Genomic DNA, 12,141 nt, shown 5'->3' with positions numbered 1-12,141 from the left:
AGGCCATTTTTAGGTCCAAATGAAATTCTGAGCATACCATTGTGTTGTTGAACTTAAGGGGAGTCTCTGGACCAAATTTTGTTAAATTCTGAGCAAAAAGACATCCTACGCGTAGGATGTCTCTAGGCCAGTTTTAGGGTCCAACTGAAATTTTGACCATACAGAAGTGTTCACAGTGTCACAGAGATCCCAAATATTCTTTTAAAATTGAATTTGGACTCATTTTGACCAGTCTAAAGTGCATTTCACTGTTTTGGCCATAACTTTCACAAACGGTATCGGATCGGAAAAGTTTTTATATCAAAACGTAGCGTGAGAGCGGCTCTACAGATCTTAGAGAAAAACTTGAATGTAACCATTTAGTTCAACTTTGAAAAAAACATCGTTTGAGGCCTCAAAATGCATCCGCAAGTTAGGGTTGTCCGAAAGCGACAATTTGCGAGAATTGTGATGAAACGGTTGCGGTTTTGGACATAGTTTCGACTTTTCCCTAACCAAAGCACTTGAACACAGTGGACTAAGTCTACTTGAACCAAGAAAAAGCTCTTAAGCCCAAAAATCATGTCTACCCTAGATTCAAACGCAGCTTACACAAGCTTGGAGATCCCTACGATAGAGGAGTATCCTCCCTCAATGGATCTTCCAAACTTGCAATTGATAAAGATCCATCTTGTTGAGAGAGTTTGGATGATTGGTCATGAGAGTGAAGGACTATATAGATACATTTGCGACAATGAGGTCAATCTTTATAGGTGCTCAGATCCATACCTAGAAGAGATAACGGATTACAAGCTCTTATATGTCTACACATACGGAGTTGACTGTCAATGGAGATCTATAGTTGTCGACAAGTATGGACGAGAATACAGAGTTGTAGAAAGCACAAATCCACAGACTGTACTAGAGAGAGGTGGATATTTGGTCAATGAAGGACCACAAATGCCTCCACCAAACACGAGAATTCCTATAGGAATTCCAAGAAGAGAGCCACCAGGATTCCCTTCAAGAGAAATAACAAGAGAAGGATTGGGAGAGTCTCTGGTTAGACTTGTAGACAATCGACGAGTTAGACCATCCCAAGTCCAGAAATGGGTAAACAGAAAATACTCCAGAGATAAAGATCTGAGAGATCACGTAACGGCTTTTAGAAGAGTGATTAGAGCAGAGGAAGTTTCAGATTTTGCGACACAGTTTGCGGGATTTGGATTGACTCTAGAAGATGATGCAGCTACATGGTTCGACTTGGTGGAAAAATGGGATTTTGAGACCCTAGATGAGCTGTTTGAGGAGTTTATTGAAGAATTCTCGCCAAAAGGCATTGCTCACAACACGGTCTCACAAATCCATAGATTCAAACAGAAAGAGGATGAATCAGTACGCAAAGAATCATTACGGCTCAAGAGATATGTTAAGCTCTGTCCAAGAGCGGAATTACCTACGCAAGCACGACTGATGCTGATCTTTATCCAGGGAATGAGACATGCGGGCCTTCAGAAGGATCTGCATATGATAAGGAGGATGACGCTAAACGAGTTGATCAAAGAAGCTCTTTATCTAGTGGATAACTGTGAGGCATACAAAGAAAAGGACTTAAAGAGTCAAGGAGATGACACATCCTCTCAGCACAATGTTTCACAGATAAGTGAGTCCATTTCCAAGCCAACGGCACCTATTGATCAAGAAAAGTTTATCGACAATTTGGTCAAGAGGTTGATTCCTCTTGTAAGGTCTGACTCTGGAGAGCCGAAGTGGTGTGAAATTGAGAGAAAATGGACGAACCATACAGGGGAAGAGTGCTATTATAGCATGGAAAATGCTAGGGAGATATATGTACAACCTGTTCCAGAAGCACCTACTCCACCTAGATACATTACGGGGAATGCGCCAAGACCAATAGGAGATTTAAGGCCACAGCTTGTCTTAGGACAACAACCTCCGCTGCCAAGTGCTAGAATGCCGGTAGACATGAGATACATGCCAATGATGGAAGCTTCAAATAAACCAACGCCAATACCAGCTACCATGTGGTATAGCAACCAAAGTGAGTACTACCCTTCGGAGCAACAAAATGTGAGAGAAACACATGGATTGGTGAGGCTGGTACAACCTCCACCTCCTGGGTTTCAGTTGAAAGAAAGAAGGTATGAAATGGACGAAAGGACATTGCGATTCATTGCAAATAGCGGCTTATCTAGGTATAAGCTTGCTTATAGCCACGAGGAAATGCTAAAAGAATCTCCTCAACCAGAGACAGATTGTCACAAAAGTCGTGACAACCACTTGGTCAAACAATGTCCTCATACGGAGATCACTGAAGTAAATGCCTATTGTCTTGAGTGTGGCATCACTCACTTGATCCCCGATTGCCCGAAAAATCCAAACCAAATTAGGAAAATCATGAAAAATGTATTAGGGATTGTTCAGCTCCCTAGTAGCTCAGAAAATGAAAATGTTGTACCAGTTCAAGTGGTTACGAGAGCACAAGCTCAAAAGAAAGCTGATGAGAATCCAGAGACAAAGAACACGGAAGTGACACGAGTCCAAAGATAGATGATGGACCAAAGACAGATGCACCTAGTCAGAAAACCAAGAGCAAACAAAATAGTTGGAAAGCTAGAAAGACTAGGATGAAAGCACGCAAGGAACGAGAGAAAAAATCCCTAGCTGAGAAGCTTACCGAAGCTGAGGAGAAGATAAAATAACATGAGGAAAAGGAGGCACCTTCTCTTACACAGATGGTTAAACCTATAGAAGAACCATCCACGGATGAGAAACCGAGAAGTGCTAGTTCATGAGGATCTGTGTTGGCAGAGAAGGTTAATGAGACATTAGATGCCCTCTTGAAAGCCTATGATGTGAGGCTCAAAAACAACCAAACCCAAGAACACAGGTGGATGACATATCCCTATGCGGAACTAGAAAAGAAAAAGTTTGTAATGTGCCATAAAATGATTCAAACAGCCCAAGCTTTACTAGAACCACCAGTTGCAAAACCTAAGGACGTGATCCGTGTCATGCCTACACAAGTAATCCCACCAAACCAGGAACTAAAAGAGCCAGATTCTATTCATGAGCACAGACCAAACCTCAAAGACCCAGCATTAGAACCAAGGATAGTATTGAATACCACGGATAACTCTTCTGAGGGATTTCACCAAGCTATACCTGAGGATTGTAAAGAGATAGATGGTCTTGACGAATTGTGGAAACAAGTTAGAGAGGCCAAGCCGATGACCTAAGAAGACTAGTAGACAAGACTGATGATGAACGAGGAGTGTTTCTACCACCAATAGAGGAATTTGAGACTGGATCTCAAATGAATCTAGACGTGCGATTGTATTGGGGCGACAAAGGATCTATACAATCTATGGATAGTCAACCCCATTCGCTAAGAACACTACCATCCTACATAGGAGAGTACGAGACCAAGTCAGATATGGTTGCAGTCCCATCACAAAGATTGTCTCCCAACAAGGCCATCGATTCAAAGGGGCTAGTAGATATTCTATCTACCCCAGTCACCTGTACAATAATGTTAGCCGAGTTGCTCATAATAAGACCAAACATGTGGGCTAATGTGGGTAAATGTCTAGAGAAATTTGGTGTTAAAACCCCAATGACTCAAATCGAGGAAGGCATCAAAGAGCTTGAAATGCCTCAACTAAATACTAGGCCAGTGCCATTAAACAAGGTAGGCGAGTATTACGAGGGAGAAGATGGAAACACCAGCCTTCCTATGGAATTCAATGGTGTAAAAATCATGGCAATCCTTGACAGTGGAGCTGGTGTGGCCATTGCAACCAAAGAGGTTTGGAAAAAATGGGGAAAACCTGCCTTGATATCCACACGAATGACCCTGCAACTTGCAGACGGACACAAAGAAAAGCCCCTAGGACTGCTAGAAAAAGTACTTGTTACTTCTTGTGGCATTGAATATGAACACACTTTTGTTGTTGTTGACTTTGGCAAGAAGAACAACTATGACATCATTCTAGGAAGACCATTCATGCAACAATTGAAAATGGTCCAAGATTGGGGTTATGACCATATATACCTGAGACATATGGAAACCATAACAAAGATAAACTTGAGGGACCATAGCTATAGGGATGTGACGAGAACACCGGTTGAGGAGTTGGATTCCGCCACAGTGGCAGGATCAGAACTTCCTGCTTGGTTAGGTAAGCCTAAAGAACTGTGGATGTGTGGAGCTTCACAATGTGGTAGCTTGAAACGTGAGGAATGTATCCTAGAGCGGGTTATAGTGGATAGGGACTATATCCCAGAACCATTTCTTGAAGAAGAGTTAGAGCCTTTTGGATGGGAACACATCTTGGCTACTCTAGACGTGTGCGCCGCGAGGATGCTCCCACAACAAAGTTTTGTGATGAAAATGGCTATGATGTCGTTCCTTATTTTGCAGTGAGTGTACTCCAGGAAAACGAAGAGAACCAAACATCAACAAGCTCTCGAAATAAGGAGCGAACAAAGAAATGTGGAGAATCAAAAGATGAAGAAGAAGACGAGTTCTATGACTCTGTAGAACACTTCGAGCTTCAAGAAGATCAACGACCCGGGAATCAATGTCATCGCTACACGAATAAAGTGCATCAAAAGTGGATTCCAAAGTCATCAGTGAAGACACAGCCACCACAAGCATCCTCATACAGGGTTCCTAATAAGGATGCAAAGACTCAGCTAGGAGGAATACGACCAGAGCAACGAGCTAACAATGCCGCCTAATCAATGGGCTAGAAAAGTCCTCCAAGAAACTACCACCCACGAGCAAACAGACAGTAACTTTCCACTACCAGCCAAAAAATCAAGGGAAAATACAAGAAGTCAACCTTGTTGAAGATAGTAGCGATAGTGATGAATCTTACGACATCCCCTATCATCAACTCAGGCCATCACTATCATCAACCACTTCAGCAACAACCATGACAGGTCAAAAGAACAGGACAACAAGTCAAAGCCAAAAAGCTCGACAAATCTGGATACCAAAAAGCCAGATCGGCCAAAAACAGATATGGATCAAGAAGACAAAGATCTCTAATGACAAATCACAAGATCCAACACCAAAACAAAAACAAGGAAAGCGTGCACGAACAGGTAAGAATATCACAAAGTCGCAAGCTTTCACAACTCAGGTTTGGGCTCCAAAGAAGTTGATTCAAGCAAAAAAAAGTCCGGAATTCATTTGGATTCCAAAACAACCACAGTATCAACTTTCAAAGCCTAAATCTCGTCCCAAATCAAGCGTACAAGGGCTGAAGCAAAGACCATTGTCGACTCACACAACAAAAAGGTGGATCCCAAAGAAGTCTCTTCAAACACAAACGAAGCACGGGCAAGTATGGGTTCCCAAACGAGCGTCAGCAACAAAACAGCCAATAATCGCAAAGAAATGGGTCCCAAAGAAGAACAACAAAACTGTTGTGAGTGCATCGCCACTTGAATTCTTACAATTCTTCCTACGATTACAGTACAGTTAGAAGAGAGCAAGTCGCTTCAATCAAGCAACGATATAGGAGCTTCAAAGACCATTACATTGCTTAGAATAGAAAGCCTCGCCAAAAAATGCCAATAAGCAAATTTCTTATACCCACATCTTGCACAACATAAATCTTTTCCATGCATTGACTGTGTATGCATAATAGGGCTACATTACAAGGCCTGCATAGGCACAACTTTTAATTGCCCAAGCACAACACATACCCTTTGCGATACCCTGTCATAAAGGATGACTCCAAATAGGAAGGGGGGAGGCATTCTGAATGCGGACCTAACATTATGACTATTAGAGGGCAATGTTTTGTGAGATGCATTGAATTTTTGCGTTTTATTGTGATAATTTTTTGACGAAATTTAGAGTATATGCCCTCATAGTAGTGTTACAGAGGAGTATGGGGACAAAATCCATATATGAGCCCCTAGGGACATGTGTATAGTGTACATAGCATTTAGATTTCTATTTGAATGATTTTTCTTTTGTTAAGTTTTTTTAAAAGATTTTCTTTGTTTATTATTAAGAGAAAAAAATCCATAATCCACATGAAGAAAAGACTGACGAGAGGTCTGAGAACTACAAAGAGAAGAAGGTACAGGAAAACGATGAAACTTCACGAAGTATGTCTCAGCAGCCACTACAACAACCGAAGAACTTGTCACAAAGCAGTGTCAACATGCAACCGACAAGTCATAAAAGTCAGAATCAAGTAGCTAAGCCACAAAATGAGTGAGGTGTTAGTCCCAAAGCTTCAAGTAATATTCTCTATGGTCTAAGCGTCTTAGCTATTCTAGGTACTGCTCAAGCTGGAAGAGTTGAGCATATTTACGTTGTGTCGCTCATGCTGGTATAGGTGAGCAAAAGAGTCGAAGTCTAAGTACTTAAGTCTGGTGAAGTGAAGGAGAAGGTCCAAAAGACACTCACGTACTGAGCACAGTGAGATACGAGTGGAGAAACTTCTACGTCGACAACCCTTCTTGGAAAGGTGGAAGCTATTGAGACATCTTTTGATGTCACATGTGCTACATTTATTCCTCGAAACACCCATCATCTCCTTCTTTCACATTGCATGCTTTTGGAGACAAATTTCTCATATGCATATAGAGTGTCCCATAATTGGCACTTGTATCAGGCACTCTTTCCGTGTTTCACCCAAGCACACACCTTTCATGAACATGTACTTCACATTCAACTGCTCAACTCCAATAAGAGCGTATACCAAAGGCATTTTTTTCCCACCGGGTTTTTTCCCTTTGGTCATCCAGGTTTTAGGCCCTAATCTAAAGACACCTATCACCATCCTCTTGTACATATTCCTTCTACATCAACAATAAGGAAATGCTACTCAAATCAATTGACAAATGATTTGGAGCACCAATTTCAGATCATAGCATACTTCTCCTCAATGGCGAGTCGAAGAATGGCCTACAATGACAAAAGCTGCAGACAACACTAACAACATGATTGCACAGGAACAAAGAAGTCCCCAATGAAAAAGCGCAGACATAAAAGTAATCAGAGGATCTCAAAAGCTTGTCCTTGATAATGCGCATCGAATGCTCAGCAAGGTTTTGAACCTCAAATTAGAATAATTAAGTCCTGCATTCGGCCTGACAGACAGACTTTGCATTGGAGTGCAACTTGGCCTAAAGAAGTTAAGGGTTTAGCCATACAATTTCTACAAAATCCTTACAAAGTTGTCATTGGCTCACAAGATCAGAAATCCAATCACTCAATTCTACAGATTGTAGAAGTTGTTTCTGAGAATCACAAATACTCCGAATTGACAGATTTGCTGGAGCAAGTGATGGATGGAGCTTTCTCTATCGATGATGATAAGAGTCAAGTTAAACGACATTGGGTTCTTTTTTAATTTAGATATGGTAGTAGACCTATAATGACAGAAACAAATGCTGCAGCTCGGAGCGTGGATGTGAAAGACATAAAGTTCATCATCAATTATGATTTTCCTGAATCATGTGAAGACTATGTACATTGGATTGGACGAACAAGACAAGCTACTGCAAAGTCTATAGTCTATACTTTCTTTACAACAACAAAACGACAGCAAAGACCACATCGCCATCGACAATCAGGTCATGTCGGGGACGACATGAACGCGGAAGGGGGGAATGTTGACCGCTAGGTCAACAACACAACATAACTCAAGTTTCATACCAAAGTCTTATCTTTTGCGAGTTATGAAATGTTGCGGATTATGGCTATAAACGTCATTTGTAATTTATTCTAGTTTCAGAAGCCGGGGTGCAATGGCACTTCCAGATTGTAAATACAAAGCCATTTGACCCTTTCAACCCCATTTTTGGTTAAACCTAAGGTAGCCTTAGTATATAAGTTACCTAGGTCATTTTGTAAAGAAGACTTTTTTCATAATCAAAACTTTAGCGCTGCCGTCTACTGTGTGTGAGAGAGAAAGAGAGTGAGAGTGAGATTTATCCTCTTGCTACGCCCGGCTCGCTCAACACATTGGAGATCCGACTGCACCATTTTTGTAGTCTGGAGGAGAGCTACACGACAATGCCAAGCATTCGACGCGAGACGAAGCGCACACGCCGACGCATCTACGAGCTCTTTGTGGTCGTAAGTGTATCAAACGATGTCTGTTTTCTGCGTTCTAGTAGTCTATAGATTCGTGGCGACATAAGCTACACATAGGTACTCATAAATTTCAATTTCGGGCACTTTCAAAATTCTACTCTGTCATCCTACGGGTTTTCCGCATAAGGGTTTAGAGTGAGGGTTTTGAGTGTAGAAGCTTAGGGACAAGTGTATCCTAGTGAGGGGATGGTGTTCCTTAAGTTTCGTACGAATCTGGCATGATTAGGTGAGTTACCTTCCGTATGTGTGTATGTGTCTAGGTGGTGTAGTTGAGAGCAGTGAGGTTCTTGATTGTGGTTTAGTTGGCCTTCCAGAGTGTTGTATGTGTAGGATGGTCTCAGCCTGACAAGCTAAAGAGATTTCCTCCGTGTGCCTATCGTGTCATCTGTGTCCTCGATTGACATTATGTTGATCTAGGTAGTGTTTGCATGTACTTCATGGGTGTCTGAGTCGCTCCCGTCCAACATCCATCATGCTATCCTTTCATATTTGCTGCCTTTTTCATTCCATACCTATCAGTAAATAATCCCTTGAGTACTTTATTAATATTACCCATGCTAATAAGTACTCCAATAATGCGCTTATCCCAAAGGCACTTTTTTCCCACTGGGTTTTTTCCCTTTGGTCATCCAGGTATTAGACCCTAATTTAGAACCTCATCATTCTATTTCCCTTGTACATATTTTTCATAAATAAGCAGAAGCCTCCTCATTATGCTATTACATCGACAAATGCAACATCATCTCTCACATCAGACATATTCGGACCAATGAAGATGCCATAGCAAATTGAACCTCATCAACAAATTCAATGACAAATGAAGACAATCATACCATCAACAACCAATCAAAAACCTTCCACAGCCTCCACGGACACCTTCAATAGTGCCCGAGAATGGCCACTAAAATAGGAAGGGGGGAATGTTAACTGAGTCAACGTCAGTTAACAAAAGCTGCTAAAGACCAAGGATGTATGAATGCACATCGAGGATGAATACGAAGAAGCAGTAAAGATTGGAATTACACATTTTCCACATTTTCCCAAAATGGTCGCGTATTGTAAATTCCCAAATTATTTCAAGCCATTGTAATATTTTAATGTGTTGCGGGCTCAATGGGAGTTCCAAGTTGTAAAGAATAGGTCACTTATTGTGCCTAGGTTGCAGATTCAGTAAGTGGTGATCCCTAAAGGCCTTGGGCGCCCGGACATTGCATATTTTTAACATAGGTATATAAAGCAGTGTGTAAAAGAAATTAGGGCTCTCAAGTCATTTGTTGAGAGCACTCTTTGGTGAGAGCTCTTGAGGTGTGTGGCTATGGAGTTCTTGAGCTTCTCCTTGCTCATGAGACTTGATTAACACTAATCAAGGGATTCATTCTCTCTCACTATGCCTCTCTCTTACTTCTTATGATTGCCTATGATGCTTAGATTAACTAGATCTTAACTAATTAGTGGTTAATCCCTATCTAATCTTGTGTGATTTCCCTGTTTTGCTTGTGTGTGCATGTAGGTTTGATTGGAGTGTGGTGCTCGATAGATCTATGTGTGTGTGCTTGCGATTAGTGTGTTGCATGATAGGATTAGTGTTGTGTGTGTCTTGCAATCGTAGTGTGTATGATTGGGTTGATTAGAGGTGAAGAGAAGTGGATATGGAGATTGCCCTTCATTGCGGCTTCGCTCCTCCATAGGCCGAGAAGCTTGCCTCGTAGAGTTAACCATTTGTGTAGCCACGATTAGCTCACTAACCGTGTGAGTGTTTCCATGCCCTATCTGGGTAGCTCATCCCTCCGGATTGATAATTTTTTTCGTCATTGGAGCTATTGCAACAATGGGACCCCCAACACATGTACATGCATTTCATGCCCTAAATCACCTAGTTTCGTAGATGTTGTATCCTTCCTTGAGCATTCACTACTTTTGACAAAAGATCTTTTTAGTGACATGCAGACCTAGGATGATGATGAGAGAACTTGTCACAGTTTTCTAACTTACCCTACTCCTAGATCAAAATAAATCAATTGAGAATAAGCTCAAGATGCTCAATAAACAAATCCCTAACTAAATTCTAAATTTTCTTTTCATTTTCTTGCGTTTCTTCTTGCCTAGCGCAAGCTTTACCACTCTACCAGTCAATGAAGTTTTGCACTAAGCTCTAAACCTATCCAAAACATTTATCCTAACTGACTAACACTTTTGTAGTGAGGATCTCACCACAATAACACAAAACAAAGACCACAGAAACCCTGACATCCTTTACTAATCTATCTTACCTACTAATATACTTAAGGAAAATTTGTTGGACTAGACTGTGTTTACACTAGTCTAGGTATCCATTCCCTATCAACGACACAAATGTCTCGGGACCTTAACAGTCAACACCTATCACATCTTAGAAAGAGACAAAACCAAGACTAAAATGTCAATCATGGGAAGCAAGTAACTCAACTAGGGCATGGATGCATACTAAGAGAAAGTCAATATCTTGTCTGAACACAATACATTCCACTTTGACGTTTAATGCGAGTCCTATCTACTTGAAATTTAAATTCAATCCTCTAATTCTCTTACATAGACACATGAAAATCTAAAATCAAGTCAACTCCAAACTCAATAAACAACTTTCCAAGACTATACAGGACAGAACTAGGTCATCAAACTCTCAATCTGACCTCTAAAAAAATGCGATTTTTTTCTAGCAGGCTAGATACAGTTGTCATTTCAGATTTTGGAATTTCCTGCTTAGTTCTCCTAAGTACCGAGAATCTTGCATAAATGATAGAATTGCAATATGACACTCGGATAGTGGGATATGTCACCTAGAATGTCATAGAAGTTTTTTATTGGTTCTTGGAAAGTGCTTGCAATGTAGGTATCCACACATAGACCTCAAGGAGACGAACACAATGGTGCCCTCAGAATTTTGATGGGATAATCGTGTAGTGCAGTGCAAAGAAATGAGTTCACACTAGAGGGAAGATAACTCACAAGATATAGAAGAATCTTATCTACTCATTCATTTTACAATAATGCCTCCTCCCAAAAACTTCACAAAGTTGCCTTTTACACCCTAGCTCCGGGTTTTATGGTACAAATGCTATATTTTGCCGCAATAATGACATAAATGACATCTCAGGATTCAAAATTACATCATGACAGTGGATATGGGTTTTGGGAAAAATATTACAATCAATTGGGATTACAAATATGATGAAATTTCTTTTGGTACACACTTGGTCTTCATTGTCATTGGAATCTTCCAACAAGGACCCATGTTGTTGGGGAAGTAGACTTTGCACTAATTTTCCTGTTTCTCTCCTCTAATGTGAACCTCTCTTGCATGCATGCATAGCACTCCAATTTGAGAGGTGCATATGGAGAAATCTCTCTTCATCTCTTACTCTCTACTTGCATTGTTCAGGTGGTTATCGCATATGTGCAAGGTATGATCGATTCTTGTTTCTCTTTCAAAGGAAGATATATTTTTTTTTCTTTTTTGGATGTGATTTTTCACATACTTACAGAGTCACCATGCTCAACTCTTGTTTCAATTGGATCAAGACTAGCGATATGCTCCTGCCCAGTAAAAAAATTATGCCATGAAGAGAGGCATGAAGTACTCCACATACATGAAGATATCCGAGATACCATTGTCAACCAATCCCATAGAGCTCAAAGCTACAAACCATGGAAAAATGGTCAGTTTAAGTCAAGCAAGTTTTTCAATTAACATTGACAATTGTCAATGCCCACATCAATTTCATGTCTTTGTAGACAGAGATCTTAATGAAGCACTCATCTTAGGTGTACCACGGATGCGGACTAACAATGAAGTTTTGGATTGGCATGAGGATACCTTGAAGTTTAAACTTAACAAAATTTCTTATGTCACTCCTTTGGCACAAAGTGGCTACATCTGGTAAGTACAACCCATTGTTACAAAACCGCAGCCAGCAATGAAGCCTGAACATATACCACAATTCAAAGGACAAACCCCAAAACAAGCATGGGTGAAA

Source organism: Adiantum capillus-veneris, chromosome 27, assembly GCF_014529385.1.
Source record: "Adiantum capillus-veneris isolate H3 chromosome 27, ASM1452938v2, whole genome shotgun sequence".
NCBI classification, from domain to species: Eukaryota; Viridiplantae; Streptophyta; class Polypodiopsida; order Polypodiales; family Pteridaceae; genus Adiantum; species Adiantum capillus-veneris.
Note: the sequence above shows the minus strand (reverse complement) of the source record.